The following is a 13,847-nucleotide window of genomic DNA, read 5'->3' as shown; positions in this document are numbered from 1 at the left end:
GTGTGTGTGTGTGTGTGTGTGTGTGTGTGTGTGTGTGTGTGTGTGTGTGTGTGTGTGTGTGTGTGTGTGTGTGTGTGTGTGTGTGTGTGTGTGTGTGTGTGTGTGTGTGTGTGTGTGTGTGTGTGTGTGTGTGTGTGTGCGACTGTAGTTTTGATTGCACAGCCGCAGGATCCGCACGGCCCATGTCGCGGCCCGCGCGAGCTCACAGATATCAGCACTTCGTCTCCTCCTGGCCGCCCCTGCGCAGCTGTAGCTGAGGCCTCAACGCCGAGTATCAGCTGCGCGAGCGCCTCCCTTGTGCGGACGCGTTCACAGACTCAGCCCAAAGAACTTTTCCATGAGTTTGTTACGTTCTCCTGTGTTCCGTTGTTTCTGCAACATATATATTGCAATCGAGATTCTTTTCCACCTCCTCTCATACTATCTGGACCTGGGTGGACTGGATTGGCCTGGTGCTGAGGGGGAAGAACAGCGCCTGCTCGACCAGCAGGCCATCGATGTATTAGGCGGATAATTATTGCGCCTCAATAAAGTCTTCTACTAGAAGCCAATTAACAGTCGGCGAGGCCAAGGAAAGCATTGGGGATATAACTTTAGGTCCTTTTTTTTAATGTTTACTTAGATAATCACAGAAATTAGTCATGTAATCTTGTATAGGGGAAGATAATTAAACACAAAGTAGCAGAAAAAACAACGTTCCGATGGTGGGAACCGAACCCACGACCTCCGAATATCTCGTCCGGTGCTCTTCCAACTGAGCTACATCGGCCGCTGTCCCCCCTGCTACTTGCTTGGGTATTTATGTTGTCTGTATACCAACCTTGAGAGTGTTCACCAGCGCCACCCTCAACCATAGCGGCGGACGTAGAACGTCCTTTGTTACCGCTAGCGTCACGTATATATATATATATATATATATATATATATATATATATATATATATATATATATATATATATATATATATATTTCTTTGTTCCTGTTTTTTTATGGTGACCTCTTTTTGTTTTGCTTCCTTTACGCGCTGGGCTTTCGCCATCCTAATAAACAAAGAGAGGTGCATCATTTTGCTCATTTGCTTCGAGTAGATGTTTTGTTTTTGCAGGAATGTACCTTCTGCACCCCCGCCGTAGTCCTTTCCTTTCGGTCTCGCTTTAATGTTGAGACCTTTTTTTTTTGTTAACGGACTCTCGGTGTTGAGGCCTGGGCGTGATTTTTCTCTCACCAGCATACAGGGAATGTGCTCACTGTACCATAAGACATAGATAGGCGTGCAATTGTTGCTATCGTTTTTGTAGATGCCGCTGGACTCTTTTTTTTAACCACACTAGGTTGTCTAATTTTCCGCATGCCCCCTAACCTGAGTTGCTATCTACAGAGCCTATAAACCATACAGCCTCTCCGTGGTGGTACACTGGTTGGGGTGCTTGATTATTGCGCACAGGGATACCGGATCCAATCCTGGCCACGGCGTCCGCTTTTTATTTTATTTTTTTATTTTTATTATCAATACCTCAAACGCCCCAGGAATGGGGTATTACATGAGGGATGGGCTGCTATTTCATATGAAAATAGATTCGATATCTGCTTTGAATTGAGATGGATCGGAGTGGTGCACGAAGTCGACTGGCAGATTGTTCCAGTCCCGAGCAGTCTTCACGAAGAACGAGCGAAGATGAGCTGTAGTCTGCGCTGGTGGAGGGTAGACAACTTTGGGATGGCTGGTGCGGTTTGAGAAGCGATGAGCTGGTAATATCACTGAAACATCAAGTGCTGTGTGATAAAATTTATGAAAAAGGCAATGCCTAAAGATGCAACGTCTCAAATTGGCCAAAGTGACCAAAAGTTCCGAAGCCCTGCATTACGGCGTCTATCATAGCTTGACTTGCTTCGGAACGTTAAACCACATAAAAAACCAATAAACAAACCTTACCAACCCAAATCAATAGCCCCAAATAAACACTTGCTTTCAGCTGTCTAACATGCCGCGGTGTGTTAAAGCTGTAGAGCTTAGAAAAGCAGCGTCTGTGCTTCAGCAGGGATTACCGGGTGGTGATGAGCTGCCACTTTCTGCTCTTCTGAGGATCATGTTCGTGTTGCCTCCTGCAAGATAAACACGGTTATTCTGCAGAATAACATTATAAAAAAAATAGTGGGACACTATACTAGCTTAAACAACACCATTCCTTTCCTTGAATTTTGCAAATAATGTTATGGGGCATCAAACTGATGAACACGAAGGGCAGTGAAAAGAAAGAGATGGCCGATGAATTGTGAGATAAATTTTAATGAATCGTGGCGGGCCTAGCGCGAGAGTTCCTGCCCGCTTCTTTCTCGTCCTAACATTACCCGCGGCCACCAAAAGCGATCGTCCCGGTCGTGGACAAGGACATTTGTCAATATCGATGAGATCCATGGCATGACGATGGGCGTGACTGGAGGGCTGAAGAAGAGGAAGACAACACCCTGCCTGCCGGAAGAATGAACCTAAATCCTTTAACATATTTGAACACCATTTGTTGAGCAGAATCGACATGCCAACAGTCATCACTCTAACAATGTCAACTGTAAATAAAGATCACTCCCCTACCCCGGTAACCAATCCTGTACTGTGCGAGCTCTGGCCACTTTACCGCCGAAAATTCCATAATCGCTCTGTCACTTTGCCTACCTGCGATGTTTGCTTTCAATCTACTCAGTGTACCCAGACAACCTTCAGTTATCTGTTGTCCGCATTCCGGCGCCCTCCCAATTCTCACTTCTTGATTTTATATCATCTTCATCAGCCGGAATATACCCGCTGCAAGGCGAAGATCTCTCTCATTTTCCTCAAATTAACCCAGTCCTGCAGTAGCTGCATCCACCTGACACCTAGGACCTTCTTAATCTCTCCCACCCACCTAATTTTCAGCCGCTCCATTCTACATGTTTTTTCCCTCGGAAACTAATTGGCTTCTCTTTTAGACCATCGGTTGTCCTCGCATCACACTACAATTTCTGCCAATGCGCATTTCTTCTTCTTAAGTTCGGCTCGAAATTCAGTAACCCGAGTTATTTCTGTAAGTGTAATGTTCCTACATAGGAACATTACACCTACCATTTTCCTTATCATAGTCCTCTGCATTGTCCTAGAACCCTTTTCGTTGGCCTCCACGTTTGATCCACGTTGGTGACTGGTGAGATGCCACTGTTATACATTTCCGCTTCAGCGATGCAGGCAATCTGCTAGTCGTAAAGTGCGAAAAACTTCCAAATGCGCTCTATTCCAATCATATCATGCTAGTTATTTCTCTTTCGTTTTCCAGATCTGCAGTTACTTTCTGTCCCAAGTAGAGATATTCTCCTGCTGCTTCCAGCATACGCTACCTTTTTTAAGCTGCTAGTACTTCATCATTCTGTTCAAAATTGCCTTAGTCTTTTGCATATTATTCTTTTGACTTTTACCTTCCTCCTTCTCCCATCTATAGCATTAATCCTTCGTTGCAAATGTGATAAGGCAATGTTATCAGCGAATCACAGATTACTAAAATAATCGCCATCAACCCTTCTACATAAGCGCTACCATATCATATCTTTGAAAAATACGCCTTATAAAAACCTGTATAGCACTGGGTAGTTTGTGTCTCGTTGCCGAAAACGTTTCTTAATTTTACGTTTATTACTTTCTTTAAGCAAACCAGTGGTTGATCTGCTGCCACAATAAATATCTTCCAGTACTTTCACATATCTCACCCGCACGCTTATCGCGCTATGCCTCCTGCATGACTGCTGAGGTTTCGGCTTAGTCTAATGCGCTCTCGAAGTTAACGAAGGCTTTTTATAGCGGCTGGTTATATTCCGGGACCTTTTCTATTACCTGGTTGATAGTATGAACCTGATCGATGGTAGACCAGTTCCGAAAACCGGCCTGGTCGTTTGCTTGAATAAAGTCTAAAGTTGGCTTCTCCCTTTAGCGGTTGCCTTATTAATTTGTAGGTAACGGAAAATAAGCTAATGGGCTGTAATGTTTCAAGTACTTAATGCACCAGTTCTTATGAATTAGGATAATATTACGATTCCTCCATGATAACAGTACCTTCGATGTCATCAGGCACTGCATATGGAGGGCGGCCAGTTTTTCTTGCATGATATCACCTCCGTCATTCTACCGGAATGACCGATATTCTAGTGGAAATTAAGAAAAAGAAATGGGCATGGGCAGGACATGTAGTGCGTAGAGAGGATAACCGATGGTCGTTTAGGGTAACAAACTGGATTCCAAGGGAAGGAAAGCGTAGCAGGGGGCGGCAGAAAGTTAGGTGGGCGGATGAGGGTAAGAAAGTTCGCAGGGGTGAAGTGGATGCAGCTAGCACAGAACCGGGTTAAGTGGAGAAATATGGGAGAGGCCTTCGCCCTGCAGTGGGTATAGTCAGGCTGATGATGATAATGATGACGATCCCCTCCATACGTCCTTCAACAAGTCTGTACTTCTTTGGCAGAATTTATCTGATAGACTGTAGATAAAATACTTGTATTCATGATGTTTGACCAGCCTGGTTTGCTGTTTTAATGTTTGTCAATGCTATATCAAGAATGTTTATTTCTACAGTTCGCTGCATGATCATCTGCTTTAGTTCAACTCTTCGTTTCCCTCCTAGAAAGACGTATTCTTGTAAGATACGAGTAAGGTATTATGACGTAAGGATACCTGAAAAATGAGCTCCATGCAGTTGTGATTCCCTTAGTTATTTCCCTCTTTCGGTACGGATATGAGTTTACAACCGGCTGTAAATAGACGATTGCGTTTATAGTTTCAATATTTGCTGCATATCGGTTTGTCGTTTCCTTCCGAGAGCTTTCAATGCACTTCAGTTTTCTAAATATTTTAGGACACCTGTTACTTTGGTTCTAGTCTACATTGTTATGGCACAGTCATGATCGGTAAGTCCTTCTCTCAGTTAGGACGTGTCTGGGTAAAAAGTCATTCCTGCTCAATATTCCCCGTGTATTTACAGGAGGTGTACAATCGAAAAGTGTTGGAAATGAAGTTCCAAAAAAAAACAACAACTAAGGAATGCCAAATTTTACGATGACACTTTTTACTGTGCAGAGCGATCTACTGGCACTAAATGTTTCCGGCAGCCGCCATCCTTGCTTAGGAAACAGCTGCGACTAAACTGTAGACGGGCTGTTTGAAAGCTTTTTCTAATTTAAGGGTTGTCAAACGCTTGCCTTCAAGTAGCGCCAACAGCCTTCAATTAGTACCATGGAATCTTTGTAAGTCCTCTTGGAGATGAACACGTCCTGAGTTTTCTTTTGTTTAGTTACCTATTTATAAGCAGATTGTCTTCTTCCTTTTGGCGATCAGCTTTTCATTAAACTTTTCTCTCAGTGATGCTCAGAACTATACACCCAAAATAAATTTTAGCTTGGGTTTAGCTTTAGTTAAACCGGGTAGGCTGCGTAAGGAAAGCCGACGTAGCTTCTCTTTCTATTATTTCTTCTACTTCTTTTTTATTTGGGGGTTGCGTACACGGTTACGTGTCAGTTCGATCAACTTTTGTTGCTTATATATATCCCAGCCTGTTGAAGATGGAACGCGGCAATGGCGTACGTTTCTACTTCGGCAAATACTAGTGTTTCGGCACTAATGGGTCTAACCTGCGAGCAGCGTAGCTGCGCCCTGTTCCCGCCAGTGCTTCCAAATGCCAAGAAAAAAGCGCAGTGACATGTGCACATTTTTCGCTTTTGGTTTAATTTTACTAACATGGCTAAATAGGCTGCACCACCCCCGCCTTCAGCTGCCATGCGCACAAGTAGACGAAACCCAGTACTTGTCGTGCCAATGTCGCACCTCCGCACGCATAATAGCAGAAATGGCAGCTAGTGGCAGTTGGAATGGGTTGTAGAACTTACTCAGCTCTTCGCACACGGAGCTACGAACCAGATCGCGCAAAGCATATACGCTGCTTGAAAAATACGCAAGAGGATCGTAAATCGCGGCACGCTGTTGTACCTTTTCCATTGTAGTAGCTTCAGCAAGGAATTCGTTGTCAGCTGAAGGTAGGTTGCGCACAAGGCCTACAAATAGCTGCTCTTTCCCGCTACGCATTAACTCTCACTTTTTGTTACAGGGTAGGATCGGCTCGCCCGTAGAGTCGTCAAATATTTAAGCGCAACAGAGACAACACACAGACAAGATAGGACAGGACTTGCGCTACTCCTGCGTAAGTCCTCTCCTATCTTGTCTGTGCGTTGTCTCTGTTGCGCTTAAAGTTTTGACAGCTATGCACCAACCTGCCCCGCTAAGTGTCTTACTAAAGTATCTCGCCTGTAGAGGCAATCATCTTTCATGTACACCTGGACACTCTCGTTCAGCATCTGGAAGCGTGAGTGGAGGGCCCGTTCTACATGTTTGCGGCAATCTGTGCTAGTGTAAGCCTCCAGCAGTTAACAGAATTCTCGTCATGATGTTAAAACTTGCTCGCGGTCTTGGAACCAAGTACGGATGCCTAACTTGAGACTGCAGTAGAAGTTCCTTAGGTTGACAGCATCGCCCCACTGGTTTAAAGCAGTGACACGTTGAGCCTCAACGAACCAGTCCTGCATATCCTCCAAAATATTCTCGTGGAACGACGTGGAAAGAGAGGATGTAGTTAAAGGCCGGAGCGACGCCGGCGACTTGCTGAGATGGAGCACTAGGTATCATGACGGTGGATAATGGCTGAAGCTCCGGAAACAGTCCCTGGAGCCGTCGACTGAAGTGATGCAATGGGGTACCGAAGGGTACAGGGCTCGCGCTACGTCTTGCGGATTGAGCCTCTCTGATAGGCAAGCAATTTACCGGATGCCTCCACCAGAATGTCACATACTCGGTGACTCGGGATATCAAGGAGCTTTTATGACAAGGGGTCAGCCTGCGGGAACGTGAGGAGCAGTGCACATGCACAAACGGCACTTCATTATGCTTCCATCCTCAGTCATGCGCCACCTGGCAATGCTAGGTGGCATATCAACATTCCAGCACACATTCTGCTTTTTATCAGGTTCTTGCGCACCAGTTTGAGTTCTAGAAAACGGGTCGATGAGCCATGGTCCCGTCCGACGAATGACAAATCCACGCTCTTAAAACACCGGTTTATTCCGGATAAATGAAAAAGCATTCAATAAAAAGAAACAACATTGGGTGCCACTGCTCTGGAAACGTGCTGTCGAAACACGTGACAACGAAACACCCAGAATAAAGAGAACGAGGGTCAGAGCTTTACCACGGCAACAGAAAACACACTGCGGAGTGAATACGACGAGTTATTAGGCCAGCGCTAGCGGCTGTACAAGAAAATTGCTCCTCACGTAGCAGGAACTCACACAAATATGCCTAAGCCATTTCTGCAGGCACTGCTTCCACCTTTGTCTGACAGGTCTTCGTTTGCTCTCCCGTGAACATCCCGTTGGCCCGTGACGCTCGCTGTCCGCCCCTGGCTGGCCTCGCGCTGGGCAAAAAGCCGCTAGCCTTGCTTTCTATGCTTTTATCTGCCCTCGTTTCGCGCCGATCACCCCCCCCCCCATGTGAAAGTATGCGTTGCTGTTGTAATTGTGAATTAAATGGCGCTTACATGCATCTGGTGCGTAATTCATCCCAGGAAAAAGAGACATACTGCCCGCTTCCTTCAGGTATCTTGAGCAATAAACACAACAGGTACTCGATGAGACTAATATTCCGTAGGGCCTACAAAATCAGCGGGACTGCAAAAGTAGTCCTAATGGTTTTCCACGCCTATCAGAATATTGAAACCTATGAGCGCACTAGTATTACTGGCCCACATGTTTTAGACGATACAATTGGACCTATAAAACCATAACATATAAACGCAGTAATCTTCAAGACACCAATAACCCGGCAGACGTATAAGACCTGTAGTCTAAAAGTACAAGCGAGATTGCAGCGTACAGTGTCAGATGTATCTGCGTACTTGCGTCGTCAGGGGCTTGAGCCATCGCCAACAAAACGCATCGTCTTGGCTTTTGCACACAAGTTGATGATGTGGTACCTTTTGACAATTGATGGTCGTGACATTCCTTACGTGACACATCATAAATTCTTGGTTGTGACTATAGACCGCGACCTGTCTTCGTCGAAGCACATCTCTCACTCGACAGTTTTGCACACGTTGTGAGATTTATAGCTGGCAAATCCTGGGTTCCGTCTGAGTGATCTTTACTTCGTCTGTACCAGGCGCTTGTGAGTGGATATCTAAGATATAGCGCGCCAGTTCATTCCGGGAAACGACGTAATGTCCTGCCAAGACAGGAAAGCGCTAAGGCGCGAGCAATAAGGGTGGGCTTGGGTGTGCCCTGTAAGACTTAAACGTGGGGGAAGTTTTATAGAGCTCGCGCCTGCCCCGCAAGCTTTCATGTCCAACATGAGCCACTGCAGGTATATTTGCGACACAAAGCTAGGCATAATAACCACTCCCTGGGCAACATTTGTAGCGTGCGTCCAGATGCATCTTATTTGAAAGATATAGGACGCAATGAAATGTAATGCGTACAAACTACATGTCCCACCAAATTTCGGCAGTGACATTATGGACAATTCCAAATCCTAACGTGCGTGAACATATTCCATGTATACCAAAAAAATTGCACATCGCAAGAGCTGCACCCAAACAGTTGACACTGTCATATATCTCATCTATGCATAGTGAATCATTATTTTTTGTCAACGGCTCAGTGTCGACCACCTCTTCAGCAGCGGCGTATGTATGCCTGGAAGCGCGTACAGCCAACCCTTGAAAATTATGCATAAAATATCCTCCATGGTAACTGAATTGGCAGGCATAAGCGAGGCCATCCGCTAGATTGGTCCGCAGAAATCAAATAACTAGACAATATTCTGCGACTCGAAACCTGCACTACAGACTATAAAAATGTACATGAAAAAGTACATATGATCAGTTAGTCGGAAACATTGTTGTTCTGCTTGCTGAGGCCTTCCAGCGTAGCCACGCCGTCAAGTTTCAACGGATCCCCAGTCATTGCGATATTGCAGGAAATGAAAGTGCTGATGCAGAAGCCAAGGTGGCTCATGAAGATCAACCTTCCATACACATATCTTTCTCAAGGAATGACGCCGCAGCCTTAATGGCTCATTCAATAGTCTGCTATGCATCTACACTGGGACGATGCAAGCCATCAGCAGGACCCCATCTCTCAGATAGATGCAGGCTCGCAACTTCACGTACCATCTAAAGATATGCGACATCAACGAACTCTGCTCCATCGGTTACGGCTTGGAGTCGTGTACACCAAGGCTACCTCCACAAGATCGCAGTTGAAGCAAGCCCGAGTGCATGAACTGCAACATTCCAGAGACAATGTTTTCTATTATTTGTGAGTGCCCTACCTATAGAGACGCGACGAGGACTTTGAAAAATACTCTCAAGCAGTTGTACAGCAGCCCTCTCTCTGAGGAAAACCCTAGGTGTCAAAGCGAAACAAACGAATAACAGGTGCGGGATAAAGGCCCCATTCGATTTTTTTAAATGAAACGGACCTAGGTTCCCGCCTGTGACATTTGCGTGTGCCATGAAGTGAGCGAGTATCGCACGTGCATAGGCGCTTGTGCTGAAACGTGTCGGTGCACTTTAAGCTTTTTCTGCTGAAGTGACTCGTGTGCCAGCTTCCGCGTTTGTGCCGACATGTGGGTTCAGTGACAAACGGTGCGTGCGTGTCCAAGACATATGTGGTACGTGGCGTTCTATGAGTGTGCATGGTCTCCTCAAGTGCGCGAGTAGCAAACGTGTATGTGGTACTTTGAGGTTTTCTGATAAAGTGCATCATGTGCGTTTTTCTGCATTTGTGCTGGCATGTGAGAGTGCATTTCTGTCCAAGAAATGTGCATCATATGGCGTTTCACGAGTGTCGTTAATTGTGTGCTTGGTCTCCTAAATAACTCGGACCACTAGTGAAACCTCAGTGTACTATATCATAACCCTCAATCCAGACTCTACCTCTCTTTTACTTTCTCTTACCCCCTTCCCTAGTGTGTAGTAGCAGACCGGGGTCACTTTACTGCCCGCCGACCTATCCACCTTTCTTCTCATTAAACTACTCTCGCTCATATAGCAGATCTATAAGACCAATGTAAATAATCTGATGCCCTATCGGTTTGCTACTGAGGTTTTTTAGCTAGGGAAGTTTCTTTGACACAAAGGAAGGTAGTAAGCGTCTAGTCTGTAACCTGCTGGTATTTCTTGTTAAAATTAGATAACTGGCCTGCGTTGTAGACACCATATTTGCATTTTTTTGTCAGTTGCATAGATCAATAATCTGAAGAATTAGCAAATAATAATTCCAGGACGAAAGTTCTTCTATTATTGGCATGCCTCTTCTGTTTAGAACCAGAAATGGAAAATAAGGAGCCTCTCTCGTTGCGGGTGTGTTTGTTTAGAGGTTTTAGGCTGAATAAAAGTTGTTATGCTCATTTGGAGACGCTATAACGGAACGTCAAAAGCTCTCCAGGTCATGTGCTCCGCACCAAGAATCTAGCCCCGGGCGAGCTGCTTTCGAAACGCTATATTTATAATAGGTGATGGTTGCGATGATGCCAAAGGCACCACTCCTCCCCCGCACACACACCCACCTTCGTGCCATATATCTTAGGCGCAATAATGAGCACAGCTTTATACAAATGTTCAGGTTTTTGAGAGCATGCTTTTCTATGCGGAGAGTACGTCCCTTCTGACTACCTACAGCAAGCAATAAATGACTTTTTTGAAGCCAAGAATACCGAGAAAAACAATGTAACATCTTTTCTGTCTCGAATTAGGAATATTAAACACAGATGAAACCACCCGTAAGTTTAGCGCCTCCAATGTATTTTCACAGGAGCACATGACACTTTACTTCTTGTCCTTTCTTTCACTGAATATAACATGCTGAATTAAAAAAGGCGCCTCTCGAATAGGAAATGAAAGCGAGGTCTCTGGTTTGTTTAAAAAGGCTTGCATGTGTTAGACCACACCAGCACTTTAAGTCTTCACCCAAGTGTGGAGAAATTATTGTGCTGCTGGAAAACAGATGACCACAGAATGCATTGTGTTTTTAAACTTGAATCGCAGCGCCTTTTTTATTCATTTGTTGGTACGTTACATATGTGGGACAAGGTTCCCTAAAGGGTTCGTAAAACGAACACAGTGTGTCTTGTACACTTTAGTGCCTTGGCTCGGCCTCTTTCGAAAGACAGCGAAGACAGACAGGAGCTCTTGCAAGACCTCAGACATTGGAGAGTACATGCAATACTCAAGAGCACACTGTAAATCCGAGTCGGAAGAATTCGCTTAGCAACATTACTTTTGCACGGTGGTTAGGTGCAGGTCTGTCCAATGTGAACACCCCTATTCGCGGTTTTTCGTCCGTTGACATCGTTGTTCATTTTATCAGGGCATAAATAGTGTTGTTGCGAGAATAAAGTAGATTATAAATGGTTAAAAGAAAAAAAAAAGTTTGGCCGATCTATAATTTAAAAAGTGAGCGATGGTGCGGCCTCTGAGTTCAATAAATGAGTGCGGGTTGTTAGTGAAGAAACTCGCTGCTGCAGGGTGCCTAATCCTCCTTGGCTTCAGCGCCAGTTGAACCCTTAATTGTGGAAGCGCTTTCTTCTCAAGGTTTCAGCGTCGCAGACCACAATGTATATAAGAGAAATGCGCAACAGCTTCGACAGGACACAGGAAGAAACACATACAACAGTTCACGAGCACACGAGCGCTCGTGAACTGTTGTATGTGTTTCTTGCTGTAACCACGTTCAAACCCGCAAAAAGTTCCGGCTCGACCTCGAATCAAGTGGGCGTCCAAATAGGTGGGACGCGTATCTGCACGGCAAATGTAACTGGAACTCTGTTGCTCATCAGAGGTGTGCTGGCGTACGGGCTAATTATACGTCTGGGAAAAGCAGTAACTGTGTGCCGGTGTGTAAGAGAACCCAGCACAACTCATTAGTCTTCCAACAATTCACTACAGTGTCATTTTATCTCACTTCTACTCACTTCGAAAGCACAGTGGTTCCGAGAAGAAGCTCGCGGGTAAAGCAGTGTGGAAAGGAAAGTCACCAAGTGCCTCAATTAATATAAACGACCTAGTACCAATAAGCACAGAATACGTTTGCTGGTATGATATGGAGGCATATACAAGCGCACCAAACAATAGTTTGTTTTCGCGCATACAACAGACCAGTGAGGAAGCCTCTTCCAACAGTTTTCCGAAAGAAGCCCGACATTTTCTATGGGCCGAGCCGCTCCATCGGTTGAAGCGCAATCAGAAGGCTGCAAGTAGGACTGCACCGAGGGCTGCGCCCTTGAATTTAAGGCTATAATCCACGAACTGAATCCGCATATCACCGAGTTTGCATCTACCGGGATGATGGCCCGCAAACTGCAGCAGACCGACGCATGAAAGACAACCTAGGGTGCCTAGGGCTCGCAAAGCGCAAATGCTCGCGCAAATATACTATGCAGAACCAACTAGCCCGACAACACGCTCTTCTGAGACCACAATGTCTTCGGCAGCATGGTTGAGGCCCCTTTGCTAAGACGTCATATTTCGTTTCGGATCTCATTTGGGCGCTGCCTTTTCCCTGAATTTTCCTGCTTTTTATTGCGTTCGGCTTGCACAGTGTTCTTCAACCGCGCATAAAGCTGGCGCGCTTTTGTCCCTTTCGTTTTGTAGTAAGTCTTACAGCTGCTCTTACCTTGTTTAGTCCCACATAACGAGAAACCAGAACCATCTGTGACGAGAGTGAAGTATCATAAATACGCAAACGGCAATTTTCCACTAAAAGGGCGGCGGTGGCGCCATCTTGCATTATTATGAAAGCGCACCATGCTTGCCTGGGTGCTTTCGAAATGCAGAGCTTTCCTCCAGCGACGCCAGATACCCTCAATGCTCCCTTTTTGCTATAAACTCGGCGTTGACGCCTTTTGCTGCTCCCCAATGTCGTAGGACGCGGTTCTTGCTTTTTATCATGCGCGACCACATCAAGTAAGCACTATGGTCAAACCTGCCTCGTCAAGAAAGGGAGAACAACGCGCAAGCTTTATGCGCGGTTTCAGCGCAAATGAGACTCCTGTTCAGGCGGGGGAATCTTTAAAAACGTGTGGGATAAATTTGCAGAACACTATGTTAGCACTACGTTTTATTGTACCTGAATTTTTTCGAACATGTTTTGAGCCAGCAACATACGATATCGCACCCTGCAGCGGACAAACACGACCGCAGCGGGCACATGAGGGTGCAAAATAGAACGAGCCAACAAAAACGAAAAGGACAGAGCAGCTGGTCGCAATACACATGAAAAAAGAAAAAGCACACAAATGCCACGCCGCGGTGGTGCAGTAAAGATGCCGGCTACTGTTCCCGAGTACCCGAGTTCGAGCCCAACCGCGGGGGCTGTGTTTCGAGGGGGTGAAACGAAGGAGCGTCTGGGTGCTGTGCGATGTTAGGGCTCGTTAAAGATCACCAGGTGGACGAAATTACTCTGTTGCTCTCTACTACGGCTACCCTTTCTCTCTTTCCACTTTCACTCCCACCTTCCTTCCTTCCCTTACGGCCCGATCCAGGTGTCCACAGAACACGTGTGACAGATACCGCGCCTTTCCTTTCCTGTGAATCAATTATCATCATCATTATTGATAATAGTATTATTATTTAAGCTTAGAAATGGCCTAACTTGATTGAAGCAGAAATTGAAGGTCGAATGAAAGCTCTTCATTATGCTGTGAGTTTGGCATTCATTTGCGACATAAGATGACTGGGCGCCGGTTTGAGCGAAGGCTTCTGCAGTGCGCTTCTTGCACTTTCGTTCATGGG

The 13,847-nt window shown here is 45.6% G+C and overlaps 1 non-coding gene across 1 annotated transcript; it reads right to left on the bottom strand.

Moving 5' to 3' along the window:
* Positions 1–696: 696 nt before the first annotated feature.
* Positions 697–769, bottom strand: TRNAS-AGA (transfer RNA serine (anticodon AGA)). The gene has a single exon. It is a non-coding gene; the product is annotated as a tRNA-Ser (tRNA).
* Positions 770–13,847: the final 13,078 nt, after the last annotated feature.

The sequence above is a fragment of the Amblyomma maculatum genome, chromosome 8, assembly GCF_055883805.1.
Source record: "Amblyomma maculatum isolate TAMU_Amacu chromosome 8, ASM5588380v1, whole genome shotgun sequence".
NCBI classification, from domain to species: domain Eukaryota; kingdom Metazoa; phylum Arthropoda; class Arachnida; order Ixodida; family Ixodidae; genus Amblyomma; species Amblyomma maculatum.
This window is presented reverse-complemented; position numbering and strand designations above follow the sequence as displayed.